This window comes from Lethenteron reissneri, chromosome 43, assembly GCF_015708825.2.
Source record: "Lethenteron reissneri isolate LAM-NWPU_2019-01 chromosome 43, ASM1570882v1, whole genome shotgun sequence".
Lineage (NCBI taxonomy): Eukaryota > Metazoa > Chordata > Hyperoartia > Petromyzontiformes > Petromyzontidae > Lethenteron > Lethenteron reissneri.
Window position 1 is genome coordinate 8,115,360 of NC_083821.1, and position 15,760 is coordinate 8,131,119.

Below are 15,760 nucleotides of genomic sequence, written 5' to 3' on the forward strand. Positions count from 1 at the left end.
CATGCATTGTATTTTGAGGGGAATGTTCCAATTTTAGATTCCAGCTGTGATTACCGAGCATAATGAATGATGACGTTATGTTTTTTTAAAAATATCTATGTTTAATAAGAGGAATCCATTCACATGCCTTCCGACTGCCGAGTTTACAAAACCACGTCTTGGGTGCACTGCACACGTGACACTGCTCCGCTGCCCAACTGATGCAATACATAAATAGAGAACTCTGTCTTATCCGCAGTCCGATTACCCACAACTCTTATTATCCGTGGAAGCTGTAGGAGCCCACAAAAACTCCCATTATTCACGGCCCTATTATATCCATCGAATGGCTTCCTGTTATCCGCATCATTTTTTTACTGATAAGAGGAGTAATGCGGACATTGTATCCTAATATCTAGTTTCAACACGATTTAAAAATTTAATATTCGCCATATATAATATTCGACGTTCAAATCCCCCCCCCCCCCCCCCAAAATAAAAATATCCGGGGACTTGGATGTAAGTGCAATGCAAATATGCACGGAATGGGAAATTAATGCATTTTTTTGTCACAGATAAGTAGATTCACAGTGCAACACACACAGACATGGAAAATGCATCTCATTATCTGCAGATATTGACTGGCCCTTTAGCGAAGCATGCACTTCATAACTCCCATTAGCCATTACAAGTTTTTTTGTGGATCGGTCGTGTGGCATTTTCAACTCCTTAATCGTGAGTTATCCACAACTATTTTTTCCCCATGGAGTAAAGTTGTGAAAAAGTGGATCCAAGATAATTCGTCCCCCCAACATCACTACGGATTGACGTTTGATCACACACGATGTCACATTTCTGGGCAGTCTGTAGACCCCACAGATTGCCATTGAGAACTATAATTGGCACGTCTCACCTTGGATTGATAGCATTCTATTCTACTCTTGCATGTGGAAATGTTCAGGAGCCAAATGTATGTACTGTATGTTGAACGTCTGTCGCAAAGTACGTAACAACCATACTAATCGGACGTACGGGGAAGGACACCAAACTCAACACAAAAAGCCAATGTGAATGTCTGATAGTCATGAGGAGGTCTTCAGGAGAGAGTGTAGCTTTGCTATAATCCCTCATTTAATGAGCGCAGACTACAGTGGCTTACTGTGGATGCCCATAATTTGGGTTGCATTGGCACAGTCGCACAGTGGCTGTGTCTTCAATATTTCATTTGCGAACGTGATGTGTGCAGTGGCCTGTTGATGTTCCGATTCGGTTGATGGTGACACCGGTGTTTCGAGGATGCATGTCAAAGGCAAGGAGGAACTATGTTTGGGTCTCGAATGAGGTGGTGATTCTGGAAGTTCGCATTATTCCATTTTGTTCACCACGGAAGCTGGCGAGATTCTAGGGTGGTAACAGCACGATCCCAGAAAGGGGGATCGGAAAGCGAGTTGGCGGAAAGGAACTTTGTTGATGGGTAGGTTGTCGTTGACAATAAAATGTGTAAACTCCCTTACAGTTTGCATGTCTCTGCGGATATGTGGCAGCATAATGTGCAGTGGTCTCGTTAAGATGCCCATTGCGCTATTTATTTGTGCATCGAGCAGTTTTGTTTACGAGTTCCTGGATCAAGCTGGATCATAATACTTTTCCAGTGAGTCGATCAGTGAGAGGGCGGTAGTTTGCAGCGCATCAGCCGAGGCGCCCCAGGTCGTTCCTGGAAGTTTCTGTAGCAGGGAGATTCTTGATTTGTGTTTTTTTTCACAAATAGACAGTAAAACCTCGTTATTTCGGTATTTGATCATTCGTAATTGGGGATAATTCGGCATGGCTGTGCTTTTCGCATACACAGTATATTAGTAATTCGCCACGAGCCGAATTGCCGTACCGAATGATACAATTTCTTCAGACACCTCTGTCAGCATATCAGCCGATGTCATCTGACAGCGAGTAATGTGGTGTAAAAGTGTAAAATAATGCAGTCAAGTAAACATTAATTGTTAAGTAAAAAATGTGAAGTTTAAGTGAGTGTAATTTGGTATTTAAGTTATAATTTAGTGAGCGCATTAAGCCCCTCTCCACAACCTCTGTCACGTACCAAATGGAACCTATCATCCCTGCCCCTTGTTTGCCTCCAGTGCTGGTTATTGATGGTAAGTGTTACTTTTTTTGTAAAAAAGAAATTTTGGAAAACAAATTTAGATTCTTTGATTGGGGAATACCATTGTCCATATTTCGGAATATTTGATCATTCGGCAAGGCCAGGACCCCATGTGTCGAATGAACAAGGGTTTACTGTATTATGTGGGGCTCCATGATAAACCCTAAATATCTTGGAGTAGGGTGATAGCGCACTGGGCTACCACAGCAGGACACATCAAGGATGGCATCTGCTGCATGATTATTCAGGTGTAAAGTACTTACGGTGGTGTTGGTTGGAGTATTCTCCAGGTTTGTGCCTCGTGCATTAAGTGCCGAGTCATCTGCATATATGATATACTGTTAATGGCAGGTCACTGACAGATATGTTAAGTAATGATGCTTGTACTGAGTCTTGAGAGGCCATTGTTCATAATTATGTTACGGCTGTATTACCGACGAGGTATACTCTGAATGTATGGTCGCCGAGCATCACGTAGATTAGTTGTACAACAGAATGGCATCTGATGATTTTGGTCAACAACAGCAGCAGGCCATGGTGCTCAAGTGTCATTGGCAACACGGAGGTCAATCATTGCTTTACCAGCATTCTGTCGATGCTGGAAACCATCTTCGAGGGTGGTGAAGGCAACAATCTGTTCACAGTAACTGCGGACAGCTCAAGAGGCAGTTGGCGGTTGATGGTGGAGAAAAGTCTAGTGAGCACGGCACGTTCCAACAGCTTGGACATGGAGGACAAGAGGGACATTAGCCTGTACCTGGAGGACAAGTTTTTGCAGCTTTCCCGGTTTCCAAATGTCAATGACTTTGGCTTCCTTTCCATTGTTTCCGTATATGTGGCCCATTCCGTGTTTGACGGTGAAGAGGTTCGCAAGCAATTGTTGTCCGTATAGTCCCAGGTTCTTTAGAATCTTGTAACACAGGCCGTCGTATCCCAGTGTCCTTATCTACTTTGTGCCCCCCTCCCCCCCCCCCCGAGGGCTTTTTCCCCCCACTTCAACGACAGTCTATGTGGTCTTGAGAGATCTGTTGCTTGTGTAGTCGACTCAAGGTGATGGCAAGTTTGTTCGTGGACAGCTTGTTCGGTGAGCTTGTCCATTGGTGCCTTTGAGCAGGACTGCAAGGTTACGTACGGCATTTGTATGTATGCATGTTGAACTTCTTTCGCATCATACGTAGTCATACGTAGCCAACCGTGCTACTCAGAGGTGCGACTGTCTGTGCTCTGTTCGTTTTAAGGCACCCAAGTCCCAGAAGAGCTGCCAGGCTTTATGGCCTGGAGTGAATGAAGTCCAAGTCTGCAGTGACATATTCCCAACGTTTTCTTCACGCACAGTTCAGGGACCCCAGTAGTGTGGTGACCTTTTATCTTGGTCACCAGTTCTGGTGAAATATTGCAGGAGTTGTTCTGTGTCTGGTTGCCAACATGTCGGATAGGTTTTCCGATACCCCACGCAGGATGTTGTTTTTTTGTGGAAGATGTCAGAATTGTATTTACTTTCGCGAAGTTTTCCAGCTTTGGCTCCAGGTTCTTCGATTGGGCTTTGGTTAATTTTCGAAGCTGGGCCAGGCCATTTGACCTTCCGAATGTTCCAACGTGGTCATGGTTTTAAGGTTATGACTGGTATTGCTAATCTAGTGTGTGGCTACTAATCTGTATTCACTGAAAAAATGCCTATAATAATTGTTTGTGAAGCAATTAGTACATGTCTTTCTTGTTATTTGAGACAAAGCTTAAGTCTGGGTTATAGTCCATCGGGTAGAGTGAAATGTGCTCAGCTGTGTAGAGTCGTATATGAGGAATGTGTCTTGTGCCTACGACCATTCCTTGTTTGTCTCTGGGTTCGTTATATTCTGAGCAGCCCCATTGTGAATGGTGGCCATTTAAGTCACCCACGTCAATAGCTTGGTGCCGTGGTGGCGAGATGTTATCTCCCTCACCTAGTACACAGGAGGTCGTGGGTTCCACCCCGACCCTGAAACCTGTGTAAATTTGGAGTATGCATGTTCTCTCTCCCCGTGGTCAGGTGGATTTTTCTCTGGGTCCTCCTTTTTTTCTCTCCGTATGTAGAAACATTTGTTTAGAGTATTTGGTTGCTGTAAAATAAAAAAATAAAAATTTGTTATAGCAGTTAAAGTGGCTGTTGGCAGGGGTAATGGCCATTCCTTATGCGGGGGCTTATATACATTGATCACCATCACATGACAAGATGTGATGGTTATTTTTGGAGTGCCTAATACTTGAGGTGTCTGGACTTGAAAGCATGATCTATTCGGCCTTGCCTGATGGAAGTGGTGAGGCCATGTTTGGGGTGGTAAATGGCAGCAACAAGGGTGCAACCATTTATTTTGTAACTTGACATCCATGTGCTTTCCTCAACATTCGTCTACTGTAAGGCAACGACGTACATTTTTTTCCTTCAGATTATTGCCAAGGAAGTCAAATGTAGCTCTTGAGAGTCCTTCATTGTTTAAATGGTACACTCAAAGACATCATCCGATCGGTTTATGACCCTTAAAAAGGTCCTTATTCAGTATTTAGCTCTGCTGGTCATATCTGGACTCGAATTAACGACGTAAATTTAGCCAAGATGACAGTATTAGTTGTGCTTAAAGTAACAAATAAACTTGTGACAGGCGAGCCGTTAGAAGGCTACCATCTCGCACCCATTGCTAGCATTCGCAATGCATTAGACAACTTGCAGTGGTAACACGTTCATATTTCTCCTCAAACACAATCTTCTTATGCAATTGCTTTAAACGTTATTCATTTTGATGTACGTTTCATTGATACGATGTAAACCTCTATGAGGGCCTCCCGACAGAGACTGTGGGGGTTATTTGACCATACTTTGCCACGTCATTTTGGGATTGGTTCAGATAGTCACTCACTACTTATGATAGCCATAACCAGGAATCGAATTCAGGCCAAAAGGTTAATTCTATATCAGTCCGAAAAGCCAATGCACCACCGCTCCACTCTCACGATCACTACTAGGCTTGCATATGTATGCCAGCATGGTGGAAACGAAATGTGATCTATGCACGACTCTATAAAAAGTTACACGAATAAATACCGTATTAAATTACTGTACAGTAAGCCACTGCCAGCACGAGGCACAAGCAAACTAAGCAAAGGCTTAGGGCCTCAAGCGGATCAAGGGCCCCCGAATTCATGACAAAAATAAGAATGCACCACATTTCAGTACAAAATCAGATCCCAACAACTGTAATAATCCATTGAATATAACATTGTAAATATTATTAATATATCTCGTGTCTGCATCTATCTTCTCTCATCTCATTCCGCCTCTATATTGTCCACATTAATCTCATCTTGCTGAAACTGTCTCTTGTCTATATCTCTTCTGGCTTCTCACTAGGCATTCATAAATCGAAGGGTGGGGTGGGGAGGGGGATATATTTCTGCTAAGGGCCCCCAATGGCCCAGCACCACTACTGCAGGTATATTGCTATGCTGAGGTTAACTTTAAGCTCATTTTATTTAATCAGGTGAGAACTCAAGGCACCAGCACACATCTAATCTGCAAGAATGCCCTTGCATCACCAATAATACTAAAACGAAAAACAAATGAAATAAAGTAGAACAACGAAGCAAATCAAAACAAGTGGAGAAACTGCATGACACCTGTGGCTGCATCTGTGGAACTGCTGGCGAGATGTTGAAGAGCTCGTATGGTATGCATGCGGTCGTGGGTTTGAGCCCAACCATGACGCCAGCTGTACATTTGGAGTTTGCCTGTTCTCCCTGTGGTCGCATGGAATTTTCTCCAGGTCCTCCGGTTTTTCTCTCCACATTTAGAAACACGCGTTTAGAGTAATTGGCTGCTATGAATTTCCACAAGAAAAAAAACACTTTGTTGAGCTATTAATTGTGGTCAGTTCACTTCTGAAAAAGAGCTATATATCTCAGTGGGGGCCTTACCTGGTAAAATAAAGTTTCGTTTTAGTTTAAGCTGCCTGATGCACATATTTTATTCTATGCATGCATTGCCTTCAATCAACAGGTAATTTCAATCTGTCGCCCTCTTCATGCCCCACCCTTCCTCTTTAGGCCACGCCTCCTTCATCGTTATGCCCCACCTCTTACCCCCTGAGGCCCTGCTTTTTCCTGATTAGACCCCCACTCCTTCCTTTGGATCCAGGGTTGTGCTTGTTTGGGTAGCAGGGGGTGGGTTGTGGTAGGCGGGGACGGTAGCTGTAGGGGTGGGGCAGCTTCACAACAACAACAGCAACATTCTCTCAATGTAATAGTTTGCACAAACTAATGGGCACGTTTTGTTTACCTGACAAACCATACTAATTGGCTATGTCGGTGGTGGCGAGTTAACTAAAAATTTATATATACACGTGATCTAACCAAAAAAACACCTTTATTAGGAATAAAGTTATTAAATAAAAAAAATCCCGTAGCATAAATTGGCACGGCAAAATATTTTTTGGACTGATCACGGTTACATAGTCAGAATCATACAATTAAGTTAGAGACACATTAAGCAGACATACAGACTCTATTGTACTAATATGTAAACAGACGAGGATATATGTATTCTACCTGTGCAAAGACATGATGGTGCCAGCGACAGTATGTGACTTTTTCCCGGAGAAGACAAAAACACAGCCAACATGTCCCATCTTGTCTGCAGTCTTATTTTGTATTCTTGTCAAGCATTTATAGCATTTGATTTGCTTCACTTCCGACACGTTTACACAAATTTCCAGCACACAGCCGAACATTTGTGAACGTCCGCTGTAAGAATGACCCAATATTATTCCACATTACCATCATCGTAATTAAGAGTACCCAATTAGATGTTGAACATGCTGGGAAGGCGCAGTCTTTATTACGTTTTTGAAACATTTAAGACTATCATAGAAGCTCAATCACAACGTTACTCCATTTCCAATGTTCCATTATCTTTCCATAAGAGTTAAAAGTAAAAATAAAATTAAGTGGATTCTTGCTCTAACGAACAATGTGACGGAGCTCGTCTATTTACAGCCAAGAGCCAGTCTGTGGAGATTCCTCTGGCAGGGGGAGAGTCCATCAATGGGACAACCAAATGTCGACTTCCCCACAAAGTGGTACAGCGCACACTCATAGGGATCGTGTAAGTCCAGATATGGACTAAAATGTGAATGCTGGTCTGACATGGTTCACACTACCTAATATACGTCAGTATGCCCTCACCACACAAATACATGTCGGCACCCTTTCTAACACGACTAAACCATTTCACAAACGGCTGGCCAAAAATGATGGCCAAGCAAGCCGTTTCTCAACAATTCTCAATTTCAAGTGGGAACTGCTCCAATGCTCAGGCAAGTCTGCATCGGGTTGTTCTCATCTCCATTGGAGATCCCCAGCCAACGGTGGGGGAAAAGAAAATCCACATTCCCATGGTGGGAAAAGTCTCTTCACATGTGAAGCACCGTCAACGTCTCGCCAAGTGGTGGTGGAACCTCACGAGCAGACACCTGGCCAGGATTTTCGCTTTCAAAATGTTGCTAAACACTGGACGTGGCGATGCAATGTGACCAAAGGCACGCCAGCGAAATGATGTTACTACAAGGGAACCAATGTTCATAAGCACGAGGCCAAATGTGAATCGGACGCGATGTCATTAACATCAGGGCGTTGCCACGGTGGTTGCTAGGCATTACGGCTGATTAGAAGTGCACGTCAATAACGCATTCTATCAAGTGCACCATTACCATAAAGGGTCTTGTTGTGGTTTCACTCCTTTGTCTATTCACCTCTGTAACGACAAGCGAAAGATTACCACATCGCCATTGCCTCGTCGAGGCTCCACACCAGAAATAAACATTTTAGTCCGAGACGTCCATCAACATGTGCACCTTTGGAATCGGGGGAAGGGGGGGGGGATACGTGAACGTTGTGTGGACGTTGCTGGCTGTCTGCTATTAACGCTGTATTTTCTGCCGTGCAGCTGCCAGTTGTGTCCATTGTGCCCCGGACAGACATAAAGACATCTCCAGTGGTCACATCAACGGGAGCGGCACAAAATGTCCCATTGGCAGCAACGCCACAGCCACCAGCTTGAATCGGTGCTGAAGCAACTGGATTTTTTGCGTTTGATGAACCATGGCAAGGCTGACTCGCCAGCCTTGGGCGAGCAATCAAAACGAGACACTCGGCTGCATTTGCTCCACGCGATCCTCGGCAAAGAAACGAGCAATCCCCACCACCGCACATTGTGGACACGGACTGGAATAACATTTTTGCACCGACCGCCCGTATTGGATGTTGGAGCAACGCAACAAACAAGACCACTGGGGTGGGTGGGATTGGGGAAAACTGCTTCTCATCTGTTCCGTTGCGAGTCTCGGCCACCGATAATAATGAGCAAACAACCACCACCACCACGGCCGCGCATTGCATCGCGTGTCCACGGATACAACAATGCATGGCGATGACTTTCAAGGCGTCGTCACGAACGCGATTTGATGATCGTCAATATTTTTTTAAAGCAACGATTGTCCCGTCTCCTGCGCACGGGTTACTCACCACAAGCCTCGATCACAGAGCAACAGCAGTATTGCTGCTGCCGTGTTGCGCTCGATCTCGCTTCAAGAGGGCGAAACGTGCTCAGCACACAACACACACACACGGGGAGGGAGGGAGGGATGGATGGAGGGCTTCACTTACCAGTGTATTCGTACAGAAGAGGCACGAGAGATCTCTAGCGATGTTCGCCCGATGCCAGAGCGTGTGAGATTTCAACAGCCCAGCCATTGGGGGGTGGCTTCTCACTGGCCGCGACCTCCCCCCATTCCTCCTGGAGCTCAATCGGAATGCAACGGCGCTTCCACAGCCACTCTGCACCGCTGCCACTGGCAGGACAAAAAAAAACCTCCTCCCATTCTCTCCTCCTCCTCCTCCCCCCCCCACGTTTGTGGTGACATCATTTCTGGGCCACCACCACCTCATCCTCCTCCTTTTGTTCCCCGGAGGGGGGGTGGAATGAAGTTATGGTGGTTTATACTCTTAGGTTTTTTCGGTAAAGTAAAAAAATAATAACTAAAAAAAATGTGTTATTTTTAATTTAATAATAAATTTTATTTTTACCTACGTGACTTTACCGAAAAAAACCTAAGAGTATGAATCCTTGCAGTCACGAAAGCTTCAAATCTAGAATTATGGCGGCTTCATATTTATTGTTATTGATATTTGCTGTTAATGGTGACGGTTTACTGGCAATGATGTTGCAGGGAAATGCTCACCGAATACAATAAAATTGTATTGCTGTTAAGAGTATGAGTAAGCGCAACATATCTGTATACGACTTAAAGGTTTCGTGACTGCAGGAATTCATAGTCACATAGAGAGGTTATTTTTTGTTCTTTTTTTTACCTATCTACGTGACTTTACCGAAAGACCCCAAGAATATATCTGTACACGCACTGTGTATTTATATTCACTGTAATGAGCAAAATTTACATTACATTTACTCGTATGGATGTACAATTTTAAATTGATACACGGTTTATTTTATTTGAGAACTTACATGTCCACAAACGGGTTAGTCTACTTGCCATATTTGAGTTCAATTGGTTCCAATCAATTTTAGAATATTCTTAATCTAACTAATAGCTTCATGTTTTTGACAGCATGCAAGTAATTCATATCGTGTGTGTTGCATTGTTTGTTGTTGTAACGTTCTGACCCGCCCCTTCTGGATATCTGTAAAAAAGAGCTTTATAGCTCTTCGGATTCCTCCTCCAGTATAAATACAAATGATTATGATTCTGACAATCCAGTATTGCATTTTTAATTGTTTGGATAAAGCGACATGTGCTTCATTTGACAGTCTGTATATTGTTGATGAGCAACCGAGATTCTCTATTTAAATAATTTCACGCTGTGTGTTCAAGTCTATAGGCTGACTGCACTGTGCCGTTGTCATGTATCCACCCAGGTCACCCTTGCAAGAGAGATCTGTCTTAATGGGTTCTCACCTGCTAAAATAAAGCCAATCAATCAATCAATACACAGCTCAATCAATACACAGCCCCGGCGGCAGTCGCTCTGCAGGCTGCAGAAGTTGGTGGATAACGCTGATGTTGCTAATTTCCCTTCTCCCAGGCGTTGGCGAGGAAGCCATATACCCTCTGTTGCCAGGAGGAGGCAGTAACGAAACAATGTTCGACTCCATCTGTTCCGTCAGTATGGGATAGGGCAGTTGTTCTTCACTCACATTTTCAGAGGTGGGGGGCACTTTCGTCGATAAGACATCGTCAGTGTGAGGGCCGCCACACCGCCTGCAAGGGGTGCCATCACATGCGTCTATTGTCGGAGGCCGCACGTTTAGGGGCTGCACTAAAGGCCACCAGTAGCCGCCAGTAACTCCGCGGGCCTTGCAACGAAGAACACTGGGATAGAATGTTCCCCCCTCGCATGCGTGCAGTTTTCGCCAGGTGCTCGGGTTTCCTCCCACGTGTAAACGCTTGTTAATTGCCGATGACACCTTCATATGTAGAGGACCGCAGAGATTGGACAATCGTTGGTACCGGCTCACCACGTGGCTTGCCTTCCCTGTGGTTCCTCATTGAGCCTCTTGAGTCGTTCTCTCTCTATGACAGTAAACGAATACGGTGCAGCAGCGCGTTACAAGTTTACATTATTATAATTATTAGAACATCATATTTAGCGTCGTTGTCGAGAAGGAGACATTTGCTTATGAATTGTATAATCTGGCCGATCCGTTTACGGCTACCCCATCGATTTATGACTCGATTTCTTCTCAACAGGCGATTAAATGTCGTAAAAAAAGCGATGGATCTATGTCTTGCATAAAAGAGTGTTAATAAACGTCATAGGTTATTGAGACTTGTGGGAGCAGAGCATGGCGCCCCGGGCCCTGCGCTTTGGGGGGGGGGGCCCACGCTTCGACGTCACGGCGTCAGATGTAATACGTCCGGTTGAGTTTGAAGGCGTCGGGTGACCCACACAGTAGGGATTTGCCCCGGGCCTCGCACCCCCCCCCCCCCAACGAACGACCCTGGGTGGGAGACACGTATACGTGCTTTTTACTCTGAAAATGTCTCCCGACCATGTTAGTCAAAGTGATGGTCCTGCTGCTCATGTGAGCATTGAGGCGGTGCTAATCTCCTGTTTAATAACCCTGAACCAGTGGTGGACATTCCACATTCTTATATCGAGGACAAGTATCAGAAAATTTATACTGGTAGGAACCCACTGGTTCCACCAGCACACAGGGGATTATTGTGTCCGTCCGTCGTGCAGGGAGGGGCTGGTCACCCTGTGGTGCCCTTATAAAACTCAACGTTTAACCTACATACGCCGGCTTGTGTCCACCCTCACAGTCGGCCATATTTGCGGAATACACCACGCCGCCGTTGACCCTGGCCATTGACCGAGCAACCCAACGTTCCTACTAGCTCCCTCCGCAGGAATGTGTTTTATAGTGGAGGATTCCAATGAGCTGTAAAGCTTTTTTTCACAGATGTCCAGTAGTCTATCCATTGGATCACCACGGCTGTCTTCCTTACACAGCGGTATTTATTTTTATTGACCCTGGATGTATTATGAGCTGAGTCAATGCCTCGCCAGGATTTGAACTCGCACACCTTTCGACTGCGAGCCGCTCAATTTACCACTGAGCCACACGGTGGGACACTATTTTAGTGGGACATCTATAGATGGATCACTTTGAACTTATGCAGTCTACATAACAGATAGCCGTAAAAACAAATGTACAATATCTTAATATATTCTGGTAACCAACATCTATTTTCTGAACAAACAGATGTGTTGCAAAGTGTTATGTATTAGTCAGGTGTGCTGAAATCAACGTCGGTGGTTCCAAAACTGATACTAGGATCCTTAATGGCAAGATAGTATCTTGGGCTTGATTTTAAATGCCCGCTTGCCCTGACCACGTTAGAGTTGGGAATGTCACGTGATGGTTCATACCCATTAACGTGTAATTCTGTCAAATCAATTCGGTATCCTTCACTTAAGCAGATGCTAGTTCATTGAGATGTTATTACATCTTGGGAAAGAATTATGACAAAGCGCAGTTCCGCAGCCATTTGTTATTTATACGCGCAAAAGCAATTTCCTGCATCAAACTCCAATGTGTAAAACGGAACAACGCACACGAACTGGGTAAAGGATATGCCAATGCTCGCGTATAATGGTTCTGAAAACAAAAAGTACATAATTCCAATACAATACACTATACATACAATTACATATAACTAATAATTGTAAATGACAGGGTGCAAAAAAAATATTTGATCAGTTTGGCCTTCATCAATCGACAGCAAGCAAATGACTAATGCTTCGCCGAGAGCCGTTTTAACATGTTGTTGATCATTAAGGACATTGTACAAGCTACTTCGTCTAACATGTTGTCTAAAAAATAGGACATTTTGGATACGATTATGAAATAGGTTGTCGAAAATCGAACGTGTATAATGAATCAAAGCAACAGATATCGTGCTACAGGTTTGTGGCGCCCTCTTCCTTCATCACTGCCGACTTCCACGGTTGAGAGACCTCGAGCTACTGCCCCGCCCCTTGCGTCAGCAAGTCCCACCCATCACCTCCCGTCCAGCGGCACACACGGGAAAGAGAAGTGAGACCTTGTTACCCCACTAAGAATTCCACTAAAGGACAGGTATCCCTCGACGGGGATGCGTTCTTTAAAAAACGCGCGTAAAACGAAATTTCGTAAATCGGAATGGCTTTTCCCGTAATTTGAATACGAGCAGTTCGGGATGTGTTGCGGACAGTCATTTCAACTCTACTCGTAACTTAAACATATACATCTTTATCACTTTCAACAATACAAAAAGTAATACAGAACATAATATTGAATTATATTTAATGAAAAAAACTATTTTAGGGAGCTCGTCAAAATATGTGCATGTTGTAATGACTGGAAGGGGGATATGGAGGCGTTGCTGTTGCACGGCAGGAATACCATTAGTCATGGGTGAAATAAATTTCTTTTTGTTGGATGGTACAGAGGGGAAAGAGAGCCATGAAGTTCGCTATCCCAATAATTTGTCGGGATCTGACTGACCTCTCAAGCAACTGCTACTTCTGCATGGCGGACCCTTCCAAACAAACATCGGACTGGCAAAAATGCACCTGCTATCACGTATCCAGACCTTCCTTCATCCATCATCCCGGTGCCACACTGCCATGAGCTCCCCGTACCCACTCCTCCAGAGAGAGAGCAGCCACCTTTATAAGAAAGCAGCAAGTCAGAGAGCGAGGAAGACGTTGTAGGTCCAGATGACAATTTCAGAGGTGGAGTTGAGGAGAGAAACCCATACTACCCCAACCAAAAAGACCTCAACGACTTGATCAGAGATCTTGGTCTCACCGAGTCCAATGCCGAGCTTTTGACGTCTAGAAACTTGTTGGATGAAAGTGTGCAAGTCGCAGATCAGAGGAAGCGTCACCAACCTTTTTGCAGCTTCTTCATCCGTCAAGATGGGCTCTGCCTCTGCCACAATGTGACCAGTCTGTTGAAGGCAATCAGAATTGCCTCTAACCAGAATGAGTGGCAAGTTTCCCTGCTATCTTTGCCTTTGGGACAGCAGGGACACCAAGGTGCACTACCACAGGTGGGACTGGCCACAGCGGACCGAGTTCTCTGTGGGGAGGAACAACGTCAAGTGGGAGCCACTGGTGGACCCCTGGAAGGTGCTGATGCCACCACTGCACATCAAATTGGGCCTTATGAAACAATTTGTCAGAGCTGTAGATAAGGAGTTGGCAGCCTTTAAGTACCTTCAAGACTTCTTCCCTAAGCTTTCTGAGCCAAAGGTCAAAGCCGGTGTCTTCATCGGACCACAGATGAAGAAGATCCTGGAGTGCAATGAATTCCCCAAGAAGCTCACTAGTAAGGAGAAAGCGGCTTGGAACAGCTTTGTCGCAGTGGTTCGTGGTTTCCTGGGCAATCACAAGGTCGAAAAATATGTGGAGCTGGTTGAGACTGGTGAAGAACTATGGCAAAATGGGCTGTAGGATGTCCCTCAAAGTTCATATCCTGGATGCTCATCTTGATAAATTCAAGGATAACATGGGAGCGTACTTGAATGAGTAAGGCAAGCGCTTCCACCAGGATATACTGGACTATGAATGCCACTACCAAGGACAGTATAACGAGAACATGATGGGAGTACATTTGGGGGCTGATTCTCGAAAGTGACTTACAGTATAATCGTAAATATCGAAAAACTACTCACTTCAAAATCTTTTGTAGTCATGTTTGTAATTCTTGAGTATAATACTTGTTAATTTGGATTCATATGTTGGTTTTTTCTGACTTCATGTGAACGAAAAGACACAAATTCGCCCGTTTTCTCATTTGAAATAGGAAATTTTCTAAATATCACTCTCCTGGTCACAAAAGCAAAGTTTGTGGGGAATAATAGCCATTTTATACACTTTTTAGGCATAAGCAATTATGGAATAACACTTACTACCCAGGAACAAAAATGGTGTTACATACTGTCATTTGGCAATTGCTGCTACTGCTGAACCTGGAGCGTGCTACTAGGAGATGAGGCCTTACCATCAGCCCCACAGAAAACAAAGCACCTGCCTGGGTATTTTATGTCATTGAATACCCTCCTTCCACTGCTCTCCATGAATGATGGGGAAATTTTGCTGAGTGGGGAAGTTTCCATACATGGGTAGTATGCTTATGACCAGCTTTGGTTTGGCAAAGCTGGTCATAAGCATCAGGAGAGCACCATTGTCATTCACATTAGCCGCGTAATGCTGTGAGGAAGTTCCTTGATCCATCGCTCCATGCAATGCTCTGGGTCTTCTCGGCCAGATTATGCCCTCCCTTCTCGACGCTTGTGAAACGTGGAGCCCTCTGAAGGAACCTCTGCGCCAGTTTGAAACGTTCAGAATAGCTTGCCTACGATCCATCCTAGATTTAACCAGATTGGATTGTGTGAGCTCACAGATCTTTCAAAGATATGGACACAATCCCATCTGTGAGTCCCTCCGGCAGGTGAGGCTGCGTTCTTTGGTAGCCTGCATGCCCGAGCACCGTATGTTTGGCCAAATAGATGGGGCTAGATGGACGCGTCACGGGCTAGATAAGAGATGGACTGATGCGGTGCAGAAGGAGAAGATTGGACTTGCTGATGACGAATGGTACCAGCGGTGTCAAGATCAGCTTTTGTGAAGGAGGTTGGTGAAGGACACTACTGGGCAGTTGGAGGCAGTCGCACTCCAGCAACAACGTAGGGCGGAAGGAAGAGCGATGCTCACAACAACGAAGGGAGTGCTGGGCGGGTAAAATGTAGCGAGTTGACACAGTAGGAGGCACAGCTGGTGCATCTGCCAGTCATTTCAGTCAGCCAACCCATGGCACCTGGGTCTGTCCCGTGATATTCTGCCAGCGAGCTTTCGACACTTCACGTGGCCTCAGAGTGCACCTGCCCTGGCACAAGCGTCGTGGTGCCATCCCCGCCACTTAGTGGCGGTTGTTGGTGGATACAAATGCTGGCACTGGGTACAAGGTTCTGGTGGTGCGTCTTCTAATCCACATTTAGAACCATTCATTTAAATGATTTAGATTAT